This window comes from Mus caroli, chromosome 14 (assembly GCF_900094665.2).
Source record: "Mus caroli chromosome 14, CAROLI_EIJ_v1.1, whole genome shotgun sequence".
Classification (NCBI taxonomy): Eukaryota; Metazoa; Chordata; class Mammalia; order Rodentia; family Muridae; genus Mus; species Mus caroli.
This window is the reverse complement of record NC_034583.1, coordinates 40,549,313-40,563,722: the sequence shown is the minus strand read 5'-3', so window position 1 is coordinate 40,563,722 and position 14,410 is coordinate 40,549,313. Positions and strand designations below refer to the sequence as shown.

The following is a 14,410-nucleotide window of genomic DNA, read 5'->3' as shown; positions in this document are numbered from 1 at the left end:
TTCTGAGTTCGAGGCCAGCCTGGTCTACAAAGTGAGTGCCAGGACAGCCAGGGCTACACAGAGAAACCCTGTCTCGAAAAACCGAAAGAAAAAAAAATTAAAAGTTAAGAAATAAAATTAAAAAAGGAAAGACTGAAAGAGACATGAGGGCTTTAAAAAAAGAAATTGTGAAACAACATCTGTGTATTTGGGCTTTTCCAAGTTTGTTTTCTATTTGACCATGGCAAGAATCTGGGACTGTTGACTCAAAGTCTCTCTACCTTCCATTCCGATAGGTCTTATGCAGACATAATTAGTTATCCTAACAGAGAAGGGTGAGCTTCACAGTGTACAGCTAGGCTACTGTCACAGCAGGAGGACAGTCTGCCCAAGAAGCTGTCTCTGTGGTGGCCGTAGACTGTCACTTACTGAAGCTCCAGCCCTTTATCATTGTCTCTTCCCATCCAGTTTCAGCAAAGCATTGAGACTGAAGATACAACAATTAGAACGTAAGCCTCCTCTCTGCTTAATAACAATCCCTTCCATTAGCGTCTAGCCAAAAATAATCTACCTGCTTCTTCCTATTTTCAAAGTAGCTCTGGTAACGTTCCCATTTCTACATTTGATCTTAGCCAAAAGGCTGAGAAGTGATTATGTTCCCATTTCTAAATAAGTTCATTGATCATCAGTCAAGATGCCTAGACAAGCCGGGCATGGTGTCACACACCTTTAATCCCAGCACTCAGGAGGCAGAGGCAGGCGAATTTCTTAATTCGAGGCCAGCCTGGTCTACAGAATGAGTTCCAGGACATCCAGGGCTATACAGAGAAAACCCTGTCTCAAAAAACCAAAAAAAAAAAAAAAAGAAAAAAAGAAGGAAAAAAAAAAAGAGTGAGGACTGAACAAAACAGATGCCCTTGCTACCATCTGCAAGACTGAGTTAATCCCAAGTGCACAGAGAAAAGTGGTCAGAAATGAGGGACTTGTCCATGTTGGGAAGCCTAGCATAAAAGTTCTCAGAACATTGTTAAAGTGTTCTTTGTATTTTATATCTGTAGTATGTAGGGAGGTGCACGCTCATGGAGTGAAGAAGGTGTTGGGCTGCCTAAAGCCAGGCAGTTGGAAACTGCCTGCTATGGGTACTGGAAACAGAATGCAGTTTCTCTGCATGGACAGCACGCTCTTTCAACTGCCGAGCCATCTCTCCAGCCCCCAGAATATATATTTGAAAAATTTTAATAAGAAAATTGTCAGGCATGGTGGTGGTGCATACCTTGTGATCCCAGCACTCTGGAGGCAGAGGAGGGCAGGTCTCTGTGAGTTCGAAGCCAACCTGTTCTACAGAGTGAGTTCTAGGACAACCAGGGCTACACAGAGAAACTCTCTCTCAAAATTAGACAAAACAAACAAACAACAAAATGAAAGAAAAAAAAAAGAAGCACATGTTTAGTTAAATAAATTTATCTTTAAATATTACTATTAAATTGGTTCTCTGGAATTCCCACCTCTTTCTCCATTTACAAATGTGTGTGGAAGCCATCATCAGCCTTTGGCTACCAGGGCATTCTAGTTAAAGCCCTCCCTCCTCATTCTTGCTTACCTTCACAAGTGGACATGAAGCTTAATTCAGGAGAAAGCCTGTCTCCTACAGTCAGTCTCCTGAAAGACTTTTCTGGAACCTAGATAGTAAGCAAATCTAGAATAAAAAGCACGGCATGCTGGGAGAGAAAAGGACAGGAGAGTTACTCAGCTGGGAGTCTGTCATCTGGCCACCATGGGAATGAGAGGTAATCAGATTGTCCCTAAATTTTCTCAACCATACAGGGACATAATATCTCCTATCTGTTCTTCTGCTCGGGCATAAAATCATCGGTGGTGATGCTTATTGTAACAGTATCTCTACAAGTACTAAAAACACCATGTCGAAAGAGAAGCCTTAGCTTTGACGATAGAAGAGGACAAACAACAGGCGTCTTGGGAGCGATTCCTAGCCATATTTTAAAACTAAAATCAGGACATCTCTTTTGGCATATGATCTGACACATGGTTTGACCACATGACAGAATATTTGAATTAAGAAGAAGGAGAAAAAAAAATCCTGAAAAAAAAATCCAGGACATGTGGTTGCCATGGCAATGAGGAGCCATAGGGAGGCCTTGGGCCATGAAACCATGAAAAGACAGGGTTGAGTTGGCAAGCAGGGGAAACTATTTTGCCAGCGATGTGCAGGACAGTTTGGAACCAACCAATGTGGAAGACCAAAAATCCATGCAGACAGAAATTGTCCTGATGTGAGGTGAAGTAGGAGGCATAATACGGAGTCACCCTCACTTTAGAAAACGCTTCCGCCCACTCTGGAAAATCCCAGGTTCACATCAGTGTGTGGGACAGAGGGGATTTGGATACAGGATTCTGTGAGTTTGGACAGACAGAGTCATCATGTCCTGATGAGCCTGGAATCTCCCCTCCTCAGTGTCCCTGGCACATTGAGTAAAAATCATCTCATCTCCAGACCAAAGGGGTCTCCCTGAAAGCAGCCTGGTAGAAACACCAGCCAGCCTCTATCGGGGACCCCAGCTGAATCTTGCTCGCCTGAGGTTGTCTCCTGCCTCCAATCTTGCTCCACATAAATTAAAGCCACCCGGTCCAGCATGCTCAGAGGCATTTCCTGTTTTGTTTTGGGTTTTTTGGTTTTTTTTTTTTTTTTCATCCTCAGATCTCTTTGAAAACACAGTCCCAAAGTCCCGTGAGTTCTTTTGTTGACTTTCAGAACAGAAATGGGTTTTTGGTTTTGGTTTTCAAATGACCAGTCCAAAGGAAAGTACTGAAAATAAGTATACCAGGCCTGACGACTGGACTCAGAAGCAGCACACTGATGACAAGCTTAATCATTTTTATAGGTGCAAGATTCTCATGTCAAATTAATAAACCCCATCTTTCTTACACGTTGATCATGGGACAGAACACAGCATTTCTCTTATCCCTGTTCAGCCCTTTAAGACCTCAAGACCTCTAAGTTCCATGCAGCGCCTATCACATGCTATTGAGTTGGCATGTTTGCAAATTGCATGCAGTGAGATTTTTCCATACCAACAGCCCTGTCTCGGATTCCCCAGCATCACGACCAAAGGAGTGCTGCTTGCACATTTTCTCCTCTTCTCATTGAGTTCGGTGTGGCAGCCTGCATTCCTCTGCACAGGCTCCAGTCGGCATGGTAACTAGTTAGCAGTTAGCCGCTGCACTTGCCTTCTGCCAGACTTCAATTTCTTCCTAAGAGTCCCTTTTGGGGGAAAGGGTGGGTATTCGGATTTGGGGGGGTGCCGGTATAGGAAGTAGTGAAAAGAGGACGGAGCAAGAATTAATTGGGTTGGGCCAGGAGCGGGGGATGGGCCGAAGAATGACTTGAACGCGTTTTTTTTAAAAAGAGTTATCTGGTCCACCCAGGGCGTTGGTGCCAAATTACCAGGGCAGGGGAAAGAAGAAGAAGAAGAAAAAAAAGTCCTAATTGGGGTGTGGAGGCAGAGACAAACAAAGCTTGTCCGCCTGGAATCCGCACTGTTGATAGCGCAGGTAGCTCAAGGCGGTGGGAGTGATTGCTGTTGACTTTGCGTAATTGCAGGGGAGGAGTGCAGGGAGCTAGGACAGGCGGGGCTCCACCCAGTGGGGTGGTAGACAGACACAGGCGAAACCTTGCAGGGGCTAAACAAACTGACTGACAGAGCTCCCGGCCTGTTATTAAAAATCTGGCAAAATGTTCATCTCTTGACAAAAATGTAGGGAGACTAGTAATGCATAGCTTTATCCCACGTTGGATTTTAAAATGGCTAATGCCAAGTTGTCTGTCAAAGTTAATAGGGCATTGCTGCTGCTTATGGAACAAAAAAAATTCTTATACATGTTATTCATTTATTCATTGCTTAAAAAAAATCATGTATCTGCTAAAAATTTCATTTAGGAAGAAAGGTTCGGTTAAACCTTGAATTTTTTTTTTTTTTTAAAGCGCTGTGAAGACAAGGAACTTTTTCTCTTGTTTTGGCGGTAATCAAAGTCACACTTTCATTAAAATGGTAAATACTTCATTCTTTGACAATAGATTAAAACCTGTATCCACGATTACACTAAAGGACGTTAAACCTGCAATTATTGATTATATCTTTTTAACTTCTTTTGTATCAAGAAGTATGTTAAATGGTTAATTGACTGTTAAGTAGATAGCTCTGTGGTCATAGGAATTAATCAATATATTGACTTTGCTGGCTCACGTGTTGGTTTAACTGTTTCTCCTTTGCTCTCCAGGAAGCCTTCCTGGGTGCTTCTCTACACAAAGTACCTCTTAGTCTAAGCTTTACACACATGTAAGAAACTGAGTGAACATGTGAATTATCCTGGTCTTTGTCAAATTTGTCTGGTATGTGGTGTGTGTGTGTGGGAGGGGGGCTATTTTTTTCTTATTGCCTACATTCCAAAGCTTGTAATTACACAGAATTTAAAAAAAAAAAATCCTGACCGGGTTTGGGGTGGGGGGCACTTCAACCTTTCTAATATGTTTTATTACCTAATCTGCTTAATGGAGCAATACTTTTTTTTTAATTTATTAGTTTAGAATAAATTTCTGTTAGTTTGGGGTGTTGAGAGTTTAGTTCAGTGCTTTGGTTCCCAAGCACAAGTTCAAAAAGAAAACAAAAACAAAAAAATGTTAAATTATCCTCCAGAAAATTCCTGAAAGTTCCCTAAAAGATCTCACATTCTCTCTTCTACATCTGATTTTTTTCCCCCAGTAAAATCAGTAAGTTGATAAGGTAGATAGAGACACTTTGCTTCTGGGCCCTAATAAACAGTTTGGTTTGGTGGTTCCCCCCTCACCCCCCCCCTTAATTCTCAGGGCACCAATCAATCTACCGGCTCTTTGGAAAACAGAGACACCTGAAGCCTCTGCACTGGGGAAATACACAAACGTTCTTCAACTGCTGAGAAACAAACACGCAAATAGGAGATGGGCCGGCTGCCTGCTGCTCCTGTTTGTGCTCTGAGAGCTCATTATTTCAGCTGGGAAAGTCACTATAGGAATTAATAGCAGATATCTCCGCTGAAAATAAGTGTTTACCAGTTTAGGGGCTGGGGGTTTTTTGGCAAAGACCTGGCTTTTTGTCTGCCTGCCTCCATTTTTTTTTTTTTTTTTTTTTTTGGCTTGTGTATCCCTGAGGTGTGTAATTAAAGTAAGGGAATTTGCACATAGTACTTTGGGGCTTTAATGAATAGAAAACACAGGATATTCCAGCAATTTGGTGCCTAATGTCAGAGTGTGCATTCCCTGTGTGAGGTATCACAATAACAGGGCTCTGTGATAATAAAAGCGCCTGCGATCCCATGCAAAGAGAAAGAAAAGTGACAGGCATTTGTTCCTAAATTCCAATACAAAATACATGAAAAAGAGCCATTTACATGTAAAACAGACAGACTTTGAACTTGAACAGACTCTCAGAATTAACGGCTGTTAAATCAGCCCACTTTGCTGACTATTGAAATCCCTTCAGGACAAAGATCTTGGCTGCTGATATCAGGTTACATTACAAAATTGAATACACAATATCAAATGGCTCTAATCATAACTACATCGGCCTTACTGTTGCAGTTCTGAACAGCTCAACACCTACAAATGAGCCTTTAAACCTCTGGAGCCTTGGCATGAAGTGTAAAAGGAGTAAGCAGCATCTATTAAGCTCCTGCTGTATGCCAAACGCATTTATTAAGCACCTGATATATGCCAAATACTTCTGCATGTCCGTCAAATTGAATATTTTTCAAGTAGAGGACTCTCTGGGCAAAAATAATAATCCTATGTTTTTGCCAGAAAATAATGCAGTCATGGGGATATAGCTTACTGGTACAGTGCTTGTCTAGAAGGAAGGAAGGAGGTCCTGAGTTCCATTTCCAGTGTTTAAAAAAAAAAAAAGTCAAATTAGGTAGATAATCTACCAAAGACCATATCACTAACTAACATAGTAGGTACACAGGGAACAGTAGGCAGTTGAAGTGACCACACAAGGATAGCCTTAGCCATTAGCTAGGCTCTATAGTAGTTCACCTAGTACTCTCTCTCTCTCTCCCTTCCCCTCTTTCCTTTTTGGTTGCTTGAGGTTTTGTTTCGTTTTTGTTTTTAGTTTTTGTATGTTTCTCTGTCTAGCCCTGACTATCCTGAGATTCACTCTTTAGAACCAGGCTGGTCTCGTCGAACTCAGAGATCTTCCTGACTTTCCTTCCCGAGCGCCGGGACTAAAGGTGTGCAGCAACGAATCCAGCTTGTTGGTTTTTTGTTTTTGTTTTTTTTTTTAATATAGTCCAGATAGTTAATAGTCTCTCTAGCCCATGGTGTACTGAAACTCACTATGTTGGCCTCCAACTCACAGATGTTCTCCTGCCTCGGCCTCTTAATGCTAAAATTACAGGCATGAACAACTACTCCCGGTTCAATTTTCTTGTACAAAATTTATTCCAAGAGAAATGAAAATCTTTCCTCATCCCCAACCCTGGCCTTCTGGTGAGACACTGTATCCCAGGTTAACCCTGAACTCCTTCCTCCCTTACCTCCTGAGTGCTGGAATTGCAAGTTTGGGCCACAATGTTGGTTTATGTGACAGAAGATTGAACCCAGTGCTTCATGCATAGCAGGCAAGCATTTTGTCAATTCTTTTTTATGGGTAACATTTACTTTAGTTTCTAGGACTGTGTCTAGAACCCAGGGCCTTGTGGCCGTGAGTATTCTGCAGCTTAGCTACATACCCAGCACCTTGAGTACAGTTTATATACACTTTGAGAAACAAGCCAGGCCAGCCATGGTAATGATCTCTGGTAGAGTTCTAAGGGAAATAAATGGAGGCAGGAGGATCCCAAGTTCAAGGCCAGCCTGGACTACCCGTGTGAGGTTGGACAGAGTTAAGAGCCCTTGCTGGGTTTTGTTGTTTTGTTTTTTGTTTTTTGTTTTTTGTTTTTCAGAGGTTGAATTCCCATCACCTACCTATGGGTTTGACAATTGCCTGTAACTCCAGCTTCAGGGGCTACAATATCTTCTCCTGGTCTCTACAAACACCAGGCATGCAAATGGTACATAGGCACACACTTGAGTAAAGCACCAATGCACATCAAACACATAAATACTTGTTTTAAAAGTCAGAAAGAACAAAGGGTCAGTAGTTGGCTCAGCTGGTAAAGATGCTGTGCCAAGCCTGAAGACGTACATAGTGGAAGGAGGGGTGTACACACACGCACCTTGTGTGAGCTAGTGTGTGTGTGTGTGCATGTACACGTATTCGTGTATGTGTATCAGATACTTTTCAAAACACCCAAAAATCTCCCTGGTGCACTTCCTGCGTTCCAGTTTCCTGAGCCATGAGAGAAGCAGTTTAACTTTAAAACAAGGAAGATCCAAGAGCTTTTAATTCAGAATAAGATGCAGATCTTCAACAGAAACATGAGACGGTGCTGTGACTACAGCCTGAGGCTGAAACACAGCCCCAGAATTAAGGCACTGACATAGAAAGAGCAGGCTTCACCTTGCTAGGGCTCAGCTCTATCACATGTACACTGAAAGGCCAGTCCAGACTGATTAAAGGGCCTGCTTCTGATTCAAAAGTCCTCACATGGTTAATGACCAGAGAGCCAGCGATAGGAAGCTGACTTAATCCACAAATAGGAGAATTCCTGCAGGATAAGCTTTAGGTAAATACCCACCTTGTGGTCGACACACAAAAGCACCAGTCAGCCTAGGAGAGCCACAGTCCCCAGTGAAGTGATTGTCATGTTCCCACCACACCTTTCCCACAAGGACATTTCTTGACAGCATCCATGCACTGAATCCTTAGGTTGAATTGGTTTTCTCTCTAAAAGACTTTCTCTCCTGCCTTCTCCTTCCCTAGCTTTTCATCTTATCCTAGTCTCTTGGGGACACTGTCTTTACTCAAAAACCTCCAAAGAACCACTGAGAGTCACCCAGGTGTGCATGGGGGAGGGGTTGCCATCCTAGTGCACAGTAAGGAAGAAGAAAAAAATGCATGTGAGCTCTTCGAGGTGTGTGTGTGTGTGTGTGTGTGTGTCATACTACCTTCATCATCCATCGTTATTCAAGGCTAGCCTGAGCTACGGAGGGAGACCCTGTCTTAAGGCAATGACAATAAAATAACATTTTAAACTAAAATGTACTGGCGAGTGTTATTTTGTGTGATGTAAGTGAGGGTACATGTATCCGACATGTATACGTCTGGGAATAACTGTTGGGAAATTGTTTTTCTCCTTCCATGGGTATCAAACTGAAGGTGGCAGGTGCTTTTCTTTTCCCCATGCTTGAACCATCTCCCCTGCCCAACAAGGAAGTATCTGGGGAGATCTATGAAGGACAAAGCTGTATATATTCTGATCCCACCAGGACTCACTGTCTCTACAGTGTGGGTCCTGACTCAGGGTCGGTACCCTCACCTGTCTCAAGAGCCCTGTTTTCTCTTCACTCTGCTCAGATTCTATGTTCCACCCGTGAGTACCTCTCTAAGCTCCTCCAATCCCTGGCTCTTTTCTCATTACACTGTGGTGCTGGCAAAAAGTATCTGTCACTCTGGTTAAATTAGGTGGAACGATCTGCCCTTCCACAAGGTGCCTGCGAGAAGCCCAATTCTGTTGGCTGGCCTGGCGCTAAACGAATGCGTGGTACAGTTCCTACCAGTCTTGACACTGACCACAGCGTGTTTCAAAGCGAGGAGGTCAGAGGAAGAGCACCTTCCTATCGGACCTGAGCCCTGCCCCGCTCCCATCCCCCGAGTGAGTTTGAGCCCCAGTGCCACGAAGTAACATACACTTTACTCACAAGAAAGTACAGACTAGGGACAAGCTTTCCGTCCTTGGTTTGTCGCTTTACTCCATCCCTCTTCTTCCTCCTCCTCCTTCCCCGCCTCCTCCTCTCCCCTCCCCCCTTCTCCTTCTTTTGTTTTTTGTTTTTGTTTTTGTTTTTGTTTTTGTTTTTGTTTTTGTTTTCTAGACAGGGTTTCTCCAAGTAGCCCTGACTGTCCCGGAACTCACTCTATAGACCAGGCTGGCCTGGAACTCAGAAATCTGCCTGCCTCTGCCTCCTATCCCTCCTCTTTTTGCTCTCTTCAACAACTCCTGCATCTTTTCCTTGTCTCCTTAACATGTTGGCTTCTTATCATTCAGTTACTTTCCATTTCATCCAAACATTGAAGCACTTTAGATCTCCATATCTTACTTTCATACATCGGACTCACGAGTACCAGCATTAGTTCTTTATTAAACTTTGGATGGACAGTGAGGTTCCCAACCCAGGGAGGTCAGTCTTCCCATTTGGGCACTAACATCAAACCTTGCTCTCCTATTGCATCTGCTAGACCATTGCTAAAATGCATCTTATTTCCTTCATTTAGAAATAAAGACAAGGCTTTAAAAGCATTTGTCACCATGGCCTAAAGTCATGAATTTGACCCATGGAGCCCACAACAAAAAGAGAGAACTGACTCCTGAAACTTCGGTTTTATTGTTGTTTGTTGTTTATTTGTTTGGTTGACTTTGGTTTTGGTTTGTTTGTGTTTTTGTAGTAGGGTTTCTCAGTGTAGCCCTGGCTGTCCTGGAATTCACTTTTATAGAGTAGAGTAGGCTGACCTGAACTCAAGAGGTCCTCCTGGCTCTGCCTCCCAAGTGCTGGGGTTAAAGGTATGTGCCAGCATAGTCTGGCTGAAATGTATTTTCTGAGTGGCACATATTTGCTGTGGCATGTGTGTCTCTTGCCAACAAAATTCCTCAAAGAAGTTATGAATATCTGATCTGTGATTATATTGTGGTTATAGATGCCTCCCATTCTCTCAAAGCACATACCTAATTCTTCCTACCTCCTTCCTATGAACATTCCAAGGACCTCACTTGACAATCTCATTGTAAGTCTTACTTAAACTGTTCTCTTGTCCGTCTTTTGGGTGGTGTCTCTCCATCTCCTGGCCTCAGCCTGGAGTAGCTGGAAGGATAGGGCTCAGACCTCTTCTTTCTCTCACTATACTGGATCATCAGAGAATCCTGCTAGTCACATGACATCTATTTATCTATCTATCTATCTATTTGTTTATTTATTTATTTATTTAGGTTTTTTTGAGACAAGATCTCTCTGTGTAGCCTTGGCCATTCTAGAATGCATAATGTAGAGCAGACTGGCCTCAAACTCACAGTGATCCCTCTGCCTCTAGAGCACTGGAATTAAAGGTGTATGCTTCCCATTTGTGGGGATTAAAGGCTTACCATCCCTGGTTAGTCACAAAGCTTTATTATCTCTTTCCTGTGGTCCAGGTTGGCATCTCTCTTCTACATGGTTCTTACTCTGGGCTCCCACTGGGAAACCAGAAACTAGTCTCCCTATTCCTCCCCAGTTAGGCTAAGTGGGTTTCCTTCTTATGTTCCATAGGGCCTGAGACCCTACAATGCTCACATTGGTTTCTGTCCTTATGTCCTTATCTTGATCCCTGACAACACTCCTAATACTGTCTACCTGCTGAACCTCAATTCTTTGTATGGGAGGTGGTAGGGGACAAAAACCAAACCAAACAACAACAAACAAACAAAACAAACCGGAAGAAGACAAGGACAACTTGTGGCTGCTGTATTCAGCCCCAGTGACACTGCCATGGACTGTCACTTGTCCCCCTGGTGAGAAAACAGAAGGCTCCAACTTGTACAGCCATTGCCTAAACAGGGCCTGATCTTTAGTATTGTAAACCAGATACCTACCCCGCTCTCCCTTCTTTACTTTCTTTCTCTCCTTCTCTCCCTCCCTTCCTCTCTCCCTCCCTTCCTCTCTCCTTCTCTTCCCCCCCCCTCTCTTTGCATGTGTGTGTGCACGTGTTCAACCTGTGGGTGAAAAAATCCTAGAAGTCTGGAGGGAAAGCACAATTCCCTCTTTTTCAGAGGACACATGGGAAGCAAATGCGGAGGTTCAAAGGCTGCGGCTGAGTGACACTGTCCCACTTTGGCCAGCGTGATTTTCTTCCAAGGAAACATCTGAGCCAGTCACTCTTTTAAAACCACACATTGTTCTTAGAAGACAAAAATCCTCAACCTACTAGTTATACCAAGGTCTGGCTCCTTCAACCCCTGGCTTCAGTATGAGCCGTTGATAAAATGGACCACACACTCCCATGCCTCCCAGCCTGCCCCTCTGCTCTCCAACTCTGAGGATTTATTCACTTATATGTGCCATAGTTTCCTCTTCAGTCCAAAAGGAATGAAGATAGTGCTTATCTTATAGGATGAAAATTAAGAGAGTCACCTGCCTTCCGAGGTGTCTGGCAACTACAAAGAACTCAATAAACATTATCTTTTATTATCTGCAACCTCTCTGGGCCAGACGTATCGGCTTTCTTTCCATCCCTTAAATAGGCTACAATCCGAGATCTTGCCAGTATGACTTCCAGACCAAACGCTTATCCTGTCTGAAGGATTCCCCTTATCTACTAAGCATCCCTGTCTCGTAGACCTAGGACTACTTTGTCTGACCCATAACCCTGCAATCGAAATTCTTCTTCCGGATCTGTACCTGGCTCAATGCCAGTCTCCGTAGAGGTCATCTACATTAGATCCATTCACTCAGAGGAATGTAGGCCTGCAGGCACCCTACCCAGATTTGTTTAAATGAACACTTAATTGTTGCTAGACCCAGCCCGGAGAGCCCTCAGCAAGATGCTGTCTTCTGAGGACAAAGCTAGGAGAAAGTGGCCTTGGGGGACTCTCAGGGCTGACCAACCCCCTTCTGATTAACACATTCTTTCTTTGTATGTGCTAATGAGTTTGCCCTGGTTTCTAGGGCCCTAAGACAACTTTGTGCCCTATGCTCCGTTGCAGTCCATTGTTTTTTAGGGGTTGCTCGCCAAAGGCCTCTGGTTTCAATTCTTCCTGGTTTGGGGCGACTGGGGATGCCTACGGGTAGTGCCTTTGTATCTGTGTTGTTGACGTGCACCTGGACCGGCGCTCTACCTGCCAGGGGAGACACCCTGGGGCTTTTAGATATTTACTCACTTTTAAACTCCACTTTGCACTCTGAACTTCTATTTCAGTCTGAGAGGCATCTGCACCTTGGCTTCTCCCAGGGCTGATGGAGTCCTAACAAAGACCCAACACGGATTTTTTTTTGTTTTGTTTTGTTTTGTTTTGCTTTTAATGTATTTTCTTTTTTTATGTTTATGACTTTTTTTTTTTTTTTGGCCTGTCTGTTTGTCTGTGCTCTGGGTGCATGAAATGACCCAGGAAGCCAGAAGAAGGTGTCAGGTCTCCTGACACAGAAGTTACAGTTATGAACTACCTTGTGGGTGCTGAGAATCCAGCCAGGTCCTCTAGAAGTGCTTTGCACCACTGGCCATCGCTCTAGTTGCCCCAAACATTCTTGTTTTACCTCTGACTAATGAAATACACAACACTGTCCTCACTGTGGCATGGAGTATCATTCTGCCTTACACAGACAATTCCAACTGGGTTCATGGATGAGAGTTATGAACACAGATAGCCTTGAACAGTAAAGTAAGTGAGACACCTTCGATATTTCCAGGTTAAAGGTGACTCCATAGCTCCAATATTGCTCCACTCTCAAAGGCTGATGCTTTCAAAAGCTGGATGTCAACAAACAGAACTGGGCTACATCACACATCCTGAGCCCCTAGATGTCTGCAAAGCATTGCTCAGGGCTTTGGTGTTATTTCTGCAATGCAAAGACATAGTTTGGGCCAAAGATGTGTGGGGGAATACCACAGCTGAAGGTTACACTCAGCAGAGAGTAGCAGGAACACAAACTAAGGTTGAAGAAAGTCTCTCCCTGGGGTATTTCTTGTCCTTTATTTTCACCCAGATCCTAGACTTGTGGTGAATTCAGATAAGCTCTTGACCTTTCTGGGTGATTATCCAAAGTCAACCTTCCTGTGTCTGAGGGTCACCTGTAACTCATTAATCTCAGCCCAGTATTGTTTTGCAGGGATGTCTGTTCCATTTAAGATAGAAAAGTCCTATGCAGATAACATGGTGGGTTAAGGCACTCACCTTTCATCCCTGGATGGCTAGGTTCTAACCGAACTCAATTCTGTATGTGTCAGGATTGCATTTGATATACACTCTCTTCCCAGGAGCCATTTGTCTAAGGAACATGAATTCCTAAAAGGATTCCTAAAAGGATGTTGCACACATCAGTATCCGCTTCAGGGCCTATACAGGAAATAGAGGCCCAGAGGCCACAGTCAGGACAGGAGGAGAAGGGACGATTTAGGGAATCTTGCTGAATGCAGGTTTCAGAGGAGACTAATAGTTTTTTTGCCACCATCGATGCGCACGTGAGAGCAAGGCCACTGTTCAGTGGTGACAAACTGCTCTTTTTTCAGAACCTTCCATGGTTATAGTGTACTGTCGATTCGGGAGCAGCATTCTTGATTTCCTTTTTTTTTTTTTTTTTTCTTTAAGATAAGAGTTTCAGGATCTGAGGCTGGCCTATGACTGGGGATGTCCAGAGAAAGACCTTCAGCTTCTAAGCTTGCTGATTTCACTGTGTGACTGCTGGGAGTCTAGCTAAGAGCTTTGTTTGTGCTGGGCAAGCCCTGTACTAACTGAGATACAATGCAACATTTTTTTTTTTTTTACAAATTTTATTTCATTTTTAAATTCAGTGTGTGTGTGTGTCTCTATGTAGGTGTGTGTATGTGAGCACAGATGACCAGAAAAGCCAAAGGCATGGGGCTACCTAGAGCTGAAGTTCCAGGAGGCAATGCTTCTTACTAGAAACAGAACTAGGTCCTCTGCAAGAACACTGCATGGTTTTGGTTTTTTGTTTTTTGATTTTTCTTGGTTTTTCCTTTGGTGTTTTGAGACTGGTTTCTCTGTGTAGCCCTGACTGTCCTGGAACTCACTCTGTGGAAGAGATTGGCCCTCACTCACAAATATCTGTCTGCCTCTGCTTCCTGAGTTCTGGGATTAAAGGCGTGCACCATCGCTGTCTGGCTGCAGTATGTGCTCTTAGCTGAACCCTCTCTCCAGCCTCTTATTTTATTTATAATTTTATACTTCTGAACATTCTTTTATTTACTGTTTAATTTCATTCCCTCTTCCATCAGGAAATAAAAATGTACATCATCTGAGCAAGAATCTAAAATATGGATTCTAAACGAAAGTGACAACCAGGCTGTTAACCTGACCAGGCAGACATGACGTGGGAGCCTAGTGGATAGCACACTAACTGTAGAGTCAAGCGGAGGGAGGATTCTGAGCCTTCTGCTTGAGACCTCAAACGCTTCCAGTGTCTGCTTCAGTAGCTACAAGATTGAAAATCACCAGAGGGCTGGTGAGATGGCTCAGTGGGTAAGAGCACCCGATTGCTCTTCCAAAGGTCCGGAGTTCAAATCCCAGCAACCACATGGTG

At 43.6% G+C, this 14,410-nt stretch overlaps 1 long non-coding RNA gene across 1 annotated transcript in view; it reads right to left on the bottom strand.

The window, feature by feature from the left end:
- Positions 1-14,410, bottom strand: part of LOC110308844 — a 124,506-nt gene that overhangs the window by 79,989 nt on the left and 30,107 nt on the right. The window contains exon 4 of the long non-coding RNA XR_002379610.1: positions 12,545-12,709. This is a non-coding gene — a long non-coding RNA (uncharacterized LOC110308844). The remainder of the gene's footprint in view (positions 1-12,544; positions 12,710-14,410) is intronic.